The sequence below is a fragment of the Neoarius graeffei genome, chromosome 3, assembly GCF_027579695.1.
Source record: "Neoarius graeffei isolate fNeoGra1 chromosome 3, fNeoGra1.pri, whole genome shotgun sequence".
NCBI lineage: Eukaryota > Metazoa > Chordata > Actinopteri > Siluriformes > Ariidae > Neoarius > Neoarius graeffei.
This window is the reverse complement of record NC_083571.1, coordinates 114266065-114278361: the sequence shown is the minus strand read 5'-3', so window position 1 is coordinate 114278361 and position 12297 is coordinate 114266065. Positions and strand designations below refer to the sequence as shown.

The 12297-nt window shown below is 43.6% G+C and overlaps 1 protein-coding gene across 5 annotated transcripts in view; it reads left to right on the top strand.

Moving 5' to 3' along the window:
* The window catches only part of hmbox1b (homeobox containing 1 b), an 86822-nt gene extending 78522 nt beyond the window's left edge, over positions 1 to 8300 (top strand). For 3 of the 5 annotated variants that reach the window (XR_009654404.1, XR_009654403.1, XR_009654400.1), the window contains exons 11-17: positions 1181 to 1225; positions 1329 to 1434; positions 1776 to 1846; positions 1947 to 2007; positions 6028 to 6087; positions 6312 to 6396; positions 6556 to 8300. The gene's annotated coding sequence lies outside the window, so the exon portion shown is untranslated. Of the gene's footprint in view, positions 1 to 1180; positions 1226 to 1328; positions 1435 to 1775; positions 1847 to 1946; positions 2589 to 6027; positions 6088 to 6311; positions 6397 to 6555 lie in introns of those variants that run through there. The other 2 variants (XR_009654402.1, XR_009654401.1) reach the window with 2 other exon arrangements.
* Positions 8301 to 12297: the final 3997 nt, after the last annotated feature.

Sequence of the window (12297 nt, the reverse complement as noted above, 5' to 3'; positions counted from 1 at the left end):
CGCACGGGTCATCCAGGAACGCTGGCATTGTCTCTAGAGGAAATGTTGGTGGAGAGGTGGTGTTTAAAAAGGGTGTGGTGAATCGGAAACCTCAGGTTAACCAAGAACATAACCTGAGACGAGCAGGTTTGAGATGCAGCGTAAGTTGCCATGGCAGCAGACCTCGGTTTGAACATAGCCAACTTTCGTAGTATGGGTTAATCGGGAAGTTACGCTGCACGTGATCAAGTTACTCTCGAAGTTACCCTGGTAAGCCAGAAAACCCGCTTCGTAGTACAGGGCCCAGGACTGTGGAGGAAGGATCTGATGAAAACAAGGAGGAGATGACAATTATCAACAAAAGCTGTGCCTCTTGCAAGAACTGCCCACTGTGTTACCAAATTCTCCTTCGATTCAACTTGCTCACAGATGCGTATCATCATGTAGCTCTTGCATACAAATATTTACTCACCCTCTCAGTGACACAAGTCGCTTGTGAACGGTCATTTTCGACCCTTAAATTCATCAAGAGCAGACTGAGGAACAGCATAAATGCAAGCAAGTTAGAGGCCTTCATGTTGATGTCCTCAGAAAAGGACATCCTCATGGGTCTCGATACAGACACCAGCATTGACAGAGTTGCAGAAAAAAGTGAACTACTTCGGAAACTCCTACTATACTGAGGTAAGGTTTTTTAAATATTAACACTAGCTATATTATTCAGCGGGCGGCACGGTGGTGTAGTGGTTAGCGCTGTCGCCTCACAGCAAGAAGGTCCTGGGTTCGAGCCCCGGGGCCGGCGAGGGCCTTTCTGTGTGGAGTTTGCATGTTCTCCCCGTGTCCGCGTGGGTTTCCTCCGGGTGCTCCGGTTTCCCCCACAGTCCAAAGACATGCAGGTTAGGTTAACTGGTGACTCTAAATTGACCGTAGGCGTGAATGTGAGTGTGAATGGTTGTCTGTGTCTATGTGTCAGCCCTGTGATGACCTGGCGACTTGTCCAGGGTGTACCCCGCCTTTCGCCCGTAGTCAGCTGGGTAGGCTCCAGCTTGCCTGCGACCCTGTAGAACAGGATAAAGCGGCTAGAGATAATGAGATGAGATGAGATATTATTCAGCGAAATGTTCTATTCAAAATTACATGAAATTGAAATTGAGACACAAAAACATCCCCTTTCATTGATTCCTCTTTTTTCCCCTCTTAGGAAGCCCGTGTCTCTCAGGTTTTGTTGACTGTTCGTTGTCACAAAGTAAGCAATATAAGTATGGAAACTTATTTTTGTTTGAAATATATTTATAATGATTTTTTTGCCATCAACATTCATTGTATCCTTTTTCTGTTACTATTTTAAGGTTCCATTTCAGGATACTCATCAGGGGCGGACTTACCATTAGGCAAACCAAGGCGGTTGCATAGGGCCCCCAAAATTTGGGGCCCCTAACAGTCAGCCCCGTCACGGTAAACACCAAACAATATATATGTAATCTTAATTTGTCTCTGATATTAAGTAGTCAACGATATAAATGGAAAAACACACCAAAATAGCATCAGAATATCGAATTCATGTGTGTATATATAGTATTTGTCCCAGCACACACACACACTGGTTTACATTGGACTAGTCCATGATCTGATGACGTAGACAGGTGCGCGACGGAAATTCAAACCAAAGCAGAGGGAACTGTAAACAAGATGAAGCGCAGTTATGAGAGTGGTTGCGCTAAACGGAAAAAAAGGACACAAAGCAAAAAGAATGCAGTTCCATGATTGATTTGATTTGCTGTTGTCTTGTGTCACAGTAGTGAAAGATAATAAGAGACGAGACAGATGGACAACACCAACTTCTGCCAGTGAGCCCTTGCTGAACAAGGTATGGATTTGACAAAGGATCACTTGTGTTCATAAATCATATCATCAAAGAAGAAAGTGCATTGAGTTGTTTTGTTATAATGCTGTGGTGTTTACTGTAGTTTGGGTTCCAGACCTCTGCACGCCACCTTTCTATGAAGACTTTGGAGAAGCCAGCAGCAAGTAGGACTTTCTTTCCCATATGATTATGATGAACAATGGACATTTGGAGATTAAGGACTTTTCAGTAATGTACTGGCTGCAACCTTTAAAAACTCATACCTCTCTCTTTCTCTACCCCCCCCCCCCCCCCCCCACCCACCCACCCACACCCCATTATGGAATGGTGATGGAATACATGAACAATGGAATTTTGAAGATTAAGGACATTTCAATAATGTACTGGCTGCATCCTTTACAAACTCACAATCCCTCTGTATCTGTCTCTCAACCACTGGATTGCCCGTCACTAAATGTCTCTCTCTCTCTCACACACACACACACACACACACACACACACACACACACACACACTCCCTCACTCATTCTCTCACACACAAACTCTCACTCTCTCTCACTCACTCACACACGCGCGCGCACACACTCTCTCACACACAAACACTCCCTCACTCACTCACTCTCACACACACAAACTCTCACTCACTCACACACACGCGCGTGCGCACACACTCTCTCACACACAAACTCTCTCTCACACACAAACACACAAACTCACTCACTCTCTCTCACACACACACACACACACACACACACACACACACACACACACACACACAAACTCTCACTCACACAAACTCTCTCTCTCTCTCCCTCCCTCCCTTTCTCGCTCTCTCTCTCTCACACTCACTCACTCTCACACAAACTCTCTCACACAAACTCACTCACTCACACTCTCTCACACAAACTCTCTCTCTCACTCACTCACACACGCGCTCACTCACTCACTCACTCACTCACTCACTCACACAAACTCACTTGCACACAAACTCTCACTCACTCACTCTCACACACAAACTCTCTCTCTCACTCACTCACACACGCGCGCACACACTCACTCACTCACACAAACTCACTCGCACACAAACACTCACTCACTCTCACACACAAACTCTCTCTCTCACTCACTCACACACGCGCGCACACACTCACTCACAAACTCACTCGCACACAAACACTCACTCACTCTCTCACACACAAACTCTCTCACTCACTCACTCACTCACACACGCACACACTCACTCACTCACTCACTCACACAAACTCACTCGCACACAAACTCTCACTCACTCTCTCTCTCTCTCTCTCTCTCTCTCTCTCTCTCACTCACTCACTCCCTCACTCTCACACAATCTCTCTCTCTCTCTCCCTCCCTCGTACATTTATCTTGGCATCAGTCTTATCCCATTGAAATGTAGAGGTTTCGATAGAGTAATATCCATTTGTGTTGGAGTTCTGATAACAGTAAGATCATCTTGTATCTCTGGTAATGTGTATCTGGTAATATGGATCCATTTGTGTTCTACTTCTGATAAGAATAAGATCATTTTATATCTGGTAATATGTATCTGTGGCAAGGCAAGTTTATTTATAGAGCGCATTTCATCCACAGTGGCAGTTCAATGTGCTTTACAGAGATAAAAGCAAAACAGTAAACAATCGAAAATAAAATTACATAAAATAAAGGGGGAAGAAGAGAGAAAGTTCAGTAAAAACAGCAGAAAATGGAATAAAAGTTAAGTAAAGTTTAAAACATGTAAAGATGATGGTATTTATCAGTTAGCAGAAAGCATCTGAGAACAGCTTGGTCTTTAGTCTAGATTTGAAGCTGCCGACAGCAGGAGCAGTGGCGTGCACAGACATTCTGGGGGGCAAGTGCTCTGGGGGGAAAAGGGCCCTTTTTTCGCATGTGGAACACCTTATTATAAAAGTCTGAGATTTAACCCTCCTCTTGTGTTCGGGTCGCCACTGACCCGTTTTAGTTCTTAAAGGTGTAAAACAACCACTTAATGTTAATTTATTACATCAAGGCTTTTTGACTTTGCCAGGAATCTCTAGTTGAACAAAATAGAAAAAGAAATTTTTGTTTTCCTAAATCTGAAAATGGTCTAGCAAAAAATACAATACTTATGTGCAGTTGTTTCTGTATGCGACGGGCTACTTCACGACAAAATAATTACAGCTTGGGCTTAGAGGGCAAACAATACATTTTCACTCGATTCACGTGTTACCTGGCTGGCGGGGCAGGGGAAGAGCTGACTGACTGCCCGATGTGTTGTCTGCGCTACGACAAGGCCGTGGCTTCCAGGACGCTATGCTGCTGCAACCTCACATTGAATGCACTGCACGCTTGTTCACGTGACAGAGCAAGAGAGACAGAGGTCCGGTGTGTGTGCGGAGGGGGCACACATCGGGACATTATTTTCACACACGCTTTTAATGCCGCGGCTTTTCTAAAAGATCATGTCGACATTGGCCTCAGTAAACTGTAAAAAAAAAAAAAAAAAAAAAATTCAAAAGGGGACTTTTTTGGACAGAGGGGCAGGTGCTTGAGCACCACCTCGTGTCTATCTGTGCACGCCACTGAGCAGGAGCATTTTTGATGTCCTCTGGGAGTTGCTTCCATAGCTGTACTGCATAGGAGCTAAAAGCTGCTTCACCACACTTTGTTTTAACAACAGGTTTTACCAGTAAATTTTGCTGCTGCGATCTGGTAGATCTGATTGGGTTAGGCCACTGCAACATATCAGAGAGGTAATTGGGCCCTGTACCATTTAGAGATTTATACACCAGCAGCAATGCTTTAAAGTCAGTTCTGTAGCTTACTGGAAGCCAGTGAAGGGACCTTAGAATTGGAGTAATGTGCTCTGTTCTCTTTGTTCGTGTGAGAACCCTCGCCGCTGCATTTTGAATCTGTGGAGTAAAAATAATAATTGGATTTCAGATATCCTTGTTTTATTAAAATATGGAGATTGACTCTTAAAATTGGCTATCTCTCTCTACTGTCTCTTCTGTTGTTTGCCTTGTTGCTCTCTCTCTTTCTGGTTTGATCTGAGCAATAAACACTGTCAGAATTTTGGCAAATGCTGGCGTAATCTCAAACCTGTTTCACTGTGGAGCTTATTTGGGGCACATTGTTAGTGGCAGTTTGCTATCTTTTTTCTGAATTTATAGCAAGTGCCAAGTAGGGATGACCATTATTCTGTATGTGTGTTTCAAGACTGACTTTTGAGGGCTCCATGTCTGCATTTCGCCGAGGGCCCCAAAATCAAATCAAATCAAGTTTATTTGTATAGCGCTTTTAACAATAAACATTGTCGCAAAGCAGCTTTACAGAATTTGAACGACTTAAAACATGAGCTAATTTTATCCCTAATCTATCCCCAATGAGCAAGCCTGTGGCGATGGTGGCAAGGAAAAACTCCCTCAGACGACATGAGGAAGAAACCTCGGGAGGAACCAGACTCGAAAGGGAACCCATCCTCATTTGGGCAACAACAGACAGCCTGACTATAATATTAACAGTTTTAACAGGTATAACCCTCAACTGTCCTCATGGGGCCGTCCTTCACAGGAGTGGGGCGATAAAACTCCGACCAGACACAGGGCACCAGGATGGATCAAGCAGGTCCGAGGGGCAGAAGAGGCCAGCATCTCAATCCCAGGATCAACATGTAACTCAGAGGGACAGATTGGGGGGGGAGAGAAACTCAGAGGGACAGATGGGGGGGGGGAAGAGAAATGACAAGTATTAAATCTGTGTGGTAGGCTCGCAGAGACGAGAGTCTTTACATCAGGCATGACGCACAATGGCATGTTAATATGGTAAAAAATATATCATGACCTGCTCTGGCTGGATGCTTGATTGGGTGATGGGAGCACACTCCTCAGCAATGATGAGATGCAGATGGGACCCTTAGGGCTGGCCAAGACAATTCAGTTACATTTCACCGGGTCTGGGACATGCGACAGAATGTCTGACGGCCGATTCCCTGCAGGCTACGATAGCCAGTCGAGGTCCCCACCGTCTCCACCAAAAGATTTCCTGTTGACTCCATGTAACTCAAAATGGCTAGAACCGCCCCTGATACTCATTCACCATTGTTCACGAGATTGACAGGCATTTAGAAATTAATATTTAATGACAGTTTCGTCATTTCTATGTCTGCCATTCATTTCATTTAGGATGCCATTTGAGAGGATTTTGTCATAGATATTCAGGGGTCATAAGTTATGATTCAGCAAGTAAGTGCACAATGCATTTATGTGCCTATTTATCTGGCTTTCCCAATGTTTTTCCAGTTAGTAGTCTTTGTAATGCTTTCATGTACATGAAACATCTATTCTATCATCTATCTATTCTAACATCTATTAAAAATATTTGAAGCTGTCATTTAAAAGTGAGCGTAAACTTGTTCATGTCTCACGTCTCTGCATCTCCCTCTTTATGAAATCCTGCTCCTCTGAAGGGTCTTCTGGCGTACATACCGTAGATGTTCATAGGATCGTCAGGGTATGAGAGCGTTTGTTCAAGTCAAGTGAGCTATCTACCAAGTGAGTAAACACAATACACCTCACTACAATATAAAAGTGTGATGACCCTGAGGTTGTTTTGAACATTTATTAACTTGTATGTTCCTAACCTTAAATTGTTTTAATGTCTTCCTTTTCCTTTCTGTCTGTGTACGTGTGTGTGTGTGTGATTGGCTGCAGGTGGGATGATTACGAGAGTGACTGTGTCAGTGTGTAGGTGTGTCCAAGTAGCAGATTGGACTGAAGACTGCAGATAAGGTCGGTTCCTCCCAGCTTCTGGGGGCTCTCTTCCAACCATGCCCCATTGTGTGCAAGAAGCATTTTAAAGAGGAACAGAGGGCAATATATAGAGTAAATATAACAATAAAACACACATTAACGAACCTTATTCAAGACTTAGAAAAGTTTTTTGTTCTAAGGTTGGAAAGTTATAGTGTTTTGAAAGTAGCTCGAGCAAACTATTTCCGCAGTTTGAACAGCCCGCCATGATATTAATTTTATCCAATCAGAATGCACGTTCATTTTCTCTGCGTAACACTCATGACGTATGTACGTGCCCAGTCGTGTTGGCTCATTGAGGTTGGGAATAGCACGTGTGAAATACCTGTTTCTGCCTCTTGCGACGATTTCGCAAGTCCACGGGTGGTGCCTATCTCATTGCAGCAAATAAATTCTGCTGGACTCGTGAGCAACTCCACGTTACATTTTCCGCACAAGCACCACGCCGTGTCACCTGCACGCAGACGCTCTGCCCCACGCTCGCCATGCCCATGGTCAGCATCAGTCTCATCCTCGCCGTCATCCGAGCTTTCTTCTCTTATTTCATCACCGGAGTCGAGAGTACCTCTCCTAGGTTCAAACTGGTACCCTTCTAAGCCATAGCCTGCTTGCAGTGTGTCTTGCAGGATCTCTTCGTATGATTCGACAGAGCTGTCGCTTTCACTTGATGCGCCCGACGCCATGATTACACGCTTATCTCCTCTATTTCGGAGAGTTCCGCTAGTGCAGTGGGTAGCGCTGACGTCACGGTCTTTTAAAAATGGCGACTCTTGTACGGTTTAGCGTATAAAGTATTATATTTACAATTACCAAGATATTTCGTTGTTTTCTAGTATATAAATTTGATAGAATACTTAAGAATACGTTACTTTGTCACATCAGCAACTGTATATATTATATTTGGTACCCCTTTAAATAAATCATTGACTGCATAGTTGGTGTTTTTTGGGGGCCGGGAATTCTTGCTTTAAATGTTGCACCATTTCCCCTTGGCCAGGATGTAACAACTGTAAAAAAAAAAAAGTACATTGCTTCACAGAAAACATACTTAAACAAGTGCAATGAGAGAGAGCAACCTGGCCCCAACCGGTGTGTTTGGCTCTCCGTAAAGATGGCGCACACACACACTGCAGGGGGACAGACAGACAGACTAACAGATGGGGGTCATTGCAATACCTGGCCAAACCTCCTCCGGGGGGGGGGGCAGGTTACTAGTCGTTTGTACTCCGGTAATTATGAGCCTGTCGAAGTCTTAATATTGGCCTGCCTAAGTCAAAAATGCCCGGCCCGTTTTTTTGTCCCAGTCCAGCCCTGGGCATCATGAAGAGGAGAATCAGACGATGGTGACCACAGACTGTTGAGCAGCTGAAGTCTTGTATCAAGCAAGAATGTACATGCATTCCAATTGCAAAACTGCAACAATTTCGTTTCCTCAGATTCTGTATGATTAAAAAGTGTTATTAAAGGAAAGGGGCAAAGTCAAGGGGAAGTGAACATCGATGGCAAAAATTCAAAATGGTCTTAGGCACTTTTGCTCATTCTAGATGTTTAGGTATTGGTCTGAACCTTCTGGAAGAAGTTGAATTTTTCTAATTGGATCACTACGAAAAAAATGAGAGCTGTTTGAATTGGGGTGTGTGTAAATATGTCGGAACTAATTTTTTCACATAAATATTGGCATTTTTGCTTCAAGTTTTTTCTTCAGTGTTTAATTCAAAATCTTATCCATTTAACTATTATTTGCATTGCCATGATCATAAAATTAGCATACAACCTTCGTTTTAGGGGTTGATCTGAAAAAAGGTGTTTTTGAATGGTCTGAATTTCACAATCTTGAGTAATCCTGATTTGTTATTCTGTTACCAAAAAAACCCCATTTTTAAATTTTTTTTTGCCTAATTTTTATTTTGAAAAAGTGAAACTTTTAAAAAGAAAGCTTCTTTGGACCTATAATCAGATTCTAAGATCAGTTGTTTGATTTTAAATTTTTTTGGTTGTTTGTTCAGTGGTCCAAATCAGTTACTCCGTTACCAGGTAACGGAGTAACATCAGCTTTTAACTTACTAAATCAATGTTTTCAATGCATTTCTTTTCGGTTTTTCCCATTTTTATGTTATAGAAATGCAGATTAGCACAATACCAGTCTTAAAACATCACAGACATGCAGTAAGATGATATCTTTATTCACCCTGGGCACTCGACAACTTCACAATCTTTGACCCTCCATGGCTTCGTGGGCTTCTTCAGTTCAACTTAGAATTTTTATTCATGTCTTCTCTACTTGCATTGGTGGCTTCATGTAATATCAGGTATATAAACAGTATCAAAATAAACTGCCTAAGTGAAGACTCCAAGAGGGAACGTTAAAGATGGCTTTAACCAAAGCAGAAAAGCAGAGGCGGTACAGAGAACGTCAACGAGAAAGAGTCGGTGAAGAAGTGTTGAAACAGAAAGATGCTGAAAGAAAACGTTTGGCCCGAGCAAAAGATAAAGATGCTGATAATGAAAAGGCAAGAGATAGGATGCGGACGTGGCGGGCTGCCAAAAAAGCAGAAAACAACAAAGCTAAAGCATACAGTACACCCTCAAGTCTCAATCGTGCCGTCAAGCGTACGCTTAATACCCTTCCACAATCTCCACGCAAACGAAGGAAGGTTGTTACTAAACTGACCCAGCAATTTGAAGCAGAGTATTCTGCGGAACCAGAAGCTGCCGAACCAGAACAACTCCCACCACCACCACCGGCTAATAAGATTCCAGATGAAATACGAAATCGCATACAGGAATTCTACCTTCGGTCAGACATCAGTTGGACGGCCCCAGGCAGGAAGGACAGCATAACGGTCGTTAGAGATGGCAAAAAAGTCAAAGAACAGCGCCACTACCTCTTAATGACAATTCAGGAAGCATTTGCTCTCTATAAAGAAGAAAATCCAAATGACTCTGTCAAACTGACGAGTTTCAAATCATTTCGGCCAGATGTGGTGCTGTTCAGAAGTGATATGCCGCACAATGTTTGCGTGTGCCAATATCATGAAAACGTGAATCTTGTACTCCAAGGACTCGGTCGAATAAATACCATTCCTGACAATCACAAACTTCTCCTTCGTACATTGTGCTGTGACACTGACAATGAGAACTGTATTTTTGGGAAGTGCGAAACTTGTCAGCGGAAGATAAGCACCGACTCATTAGCAGAACTGGTTGATGATGATGAACTGTTGTCCGAGAATGCCAAATGGTTCAAGTGGATTCGTACTGATGAAGGGAAGATGGCCAAAGTGGAAGAAACAGGAACCGTAAATGATGCATTGCAGTTACTTGCCGATAAGCTCCCCGCCTTCAAGATTCACTGCTTCATCAAAAGCAAGCAGGCTGCTGAGTTCGTGCTGGCCTATTCGAACCCTCGCCCCAACCACGCCGTAATGCAGATTGACTTTAGTGAAAATGCTGCGATAATCGAGCAGGATGAGGTACAGAGTGCGCACTGGAGTCACATCCAGGTGACAATCTTCACTGCTGTCGCATGGATCATGGAAGATACCAAGTCGTACTGCATTACATCTGACACCCAGTCACACGATAAATACACTGCTGCCGTCTTCTTGAACACTTTGATTGACAACCTGCGGGCGGCAATGCCCGGTGAACTTACAGATCTAGACATTTTCTCTGATGGCGCTGGTCAGCACTTCAAGCAGAAGTACATGTTCTTGTTCATCTCAAGTTTGCTGGAATCGAAAGGCATACGCATCCATTGGCACTTCTTTGCAACATCGCACGGAAAAGGAGCCGTTGATGGTATTGGCGGAACTGTCAAAAGAACTGTTTTTAGTGGTGTGAAGAGTCGCCGTTATCACATCACCAATGCAGAAGAATACGCATCTTGTGCCAAGGAGCTCCTGAAATCGACAACTATTCTTCATGTAAGCAGTGCTGAAATCAATGACATGAAGCCAGAGTTGGACAAACTGTGGGGTGCGGCGATCACAGTTCCCGGTACACACAACGTGCACTGTGTTCGAACAATAAGTCATGGAGTCGTGTCCGTGTCAAATTACTCCAGGCAGGTTGGGTCCACACATTGTCTCCTGCCTCAAGCTGCGATCGATACCCAAGACACTACATTCAAACCCGAGAACAACCCATCAGATGAGACTCCGATCCCAGATGAGACACCAATCGCAGATGAGACTCTGATCATCGAGTATGTGCCATCCCAGTCAGTTCCTGATCCCAGCAGCGAGGAAGAAAAAGAAGCTGCTTCGTTTGTCGTCGCTGGCAAATGGTATGCTGTCTACTGGGAGAAAACTCATTACTGGTTCATTGGACAGGCCCTGCATGAGCATAAGAAGGACAAGTCAAAATGGGTGTTCTCATTCCTCGAGCAAGTTGACGAAGAAACAAATGGTTTCAAGACAACAAATGACATTGACTCTGCTAAACTTGATCACGTTCTAGCAGAAATTGATGCTCCAGCTCCATCCTCATCCACAAGGACCAGTCTCTTAAAACTTACTGCCACTGACTTTAACTTGGTTAGGGAGATGTTTGCCAACTTCCTATAAAATGAGAACTTTTGATGAACTGTGAATATTAATTTGATACGAACTTGAATTAACTTTTGGTCCCTGTGAATGATGAACTGTGAATATGAATTAACTGTGAACCTGAATGAACTTAAAAGATAAATGAAGCCCTTTTGCTCTTTAAAACAGTTATTTGATTACTTTAATAAAGAAAATAAGATAAAACAATGCTTATTATTCATTTTAAACAAACCCTCACTCATCATAATTATGTGTTACTCCGTGACCAGGTTGCCTTGTTACTCCGTTACCACGCAAGGCTAAAAAAAAGTGTCCCTGATTCAAGAGGGGTTACAATTTCACCCTAATTTTTTGTTTGGGGATAGATAACTCAATATACTAACAGAATAAATAGCCACTTTTACATTCTTGTGCTGGAAACCGCATGTTATCCCTATCTGACTAAACATGCAAAAATCAGATGTAGTTTTCAGGTTACTCCGTTACCGGGCCTATTTTGGTGGTTTTCACCCAAAAAGTGTCAAAATCCAAAGAAAAATTTTTACCATTTAAAAGCACTAATATGGCCTATTAAAAATGTATTTAAGTCATTTTCATATCCAAATTGGTTTGAGTGTAATGGCCCAAAAACAGCAATTTTGTTACTCCGTTACCCCTTGACCTTGCCGAAAGGTGATGTAATACAATGGTAATAATGCCTCTATCCTCACTTTTTCAGTGTGTTCCAGGTGTCAAATTCTAACTTTGTTTTTCGTCTCATCTCGTCTTCTTCCGCTTTATCCGGGACCAGGTCGCGGAGGCAGCAGTCTAAGCATGGAAGCCCAAACTTCCCTCTCCCCAGACACCTCGGTCAGCTCCTCGGGAAGAACACCGAGGCGTTCCCAGGCCAGCCGAGAGACATAGTCCCTCCAGCGTGTCCTGGATCTTCCCCGGGGCCTCCTCCCGGGGGGACATGCCTGGAACACCTCCCCAGGGAGGCGTCCAGGAGGCATCCGAAAAAGATGCCCGAGCCACCTCAGCTGGTTCCTCTCGATGTGGAGGAGCAGCGGCTCTACTCCGAGCTCCTCCCGAGTGACTGTGCTTCTCACCCTAT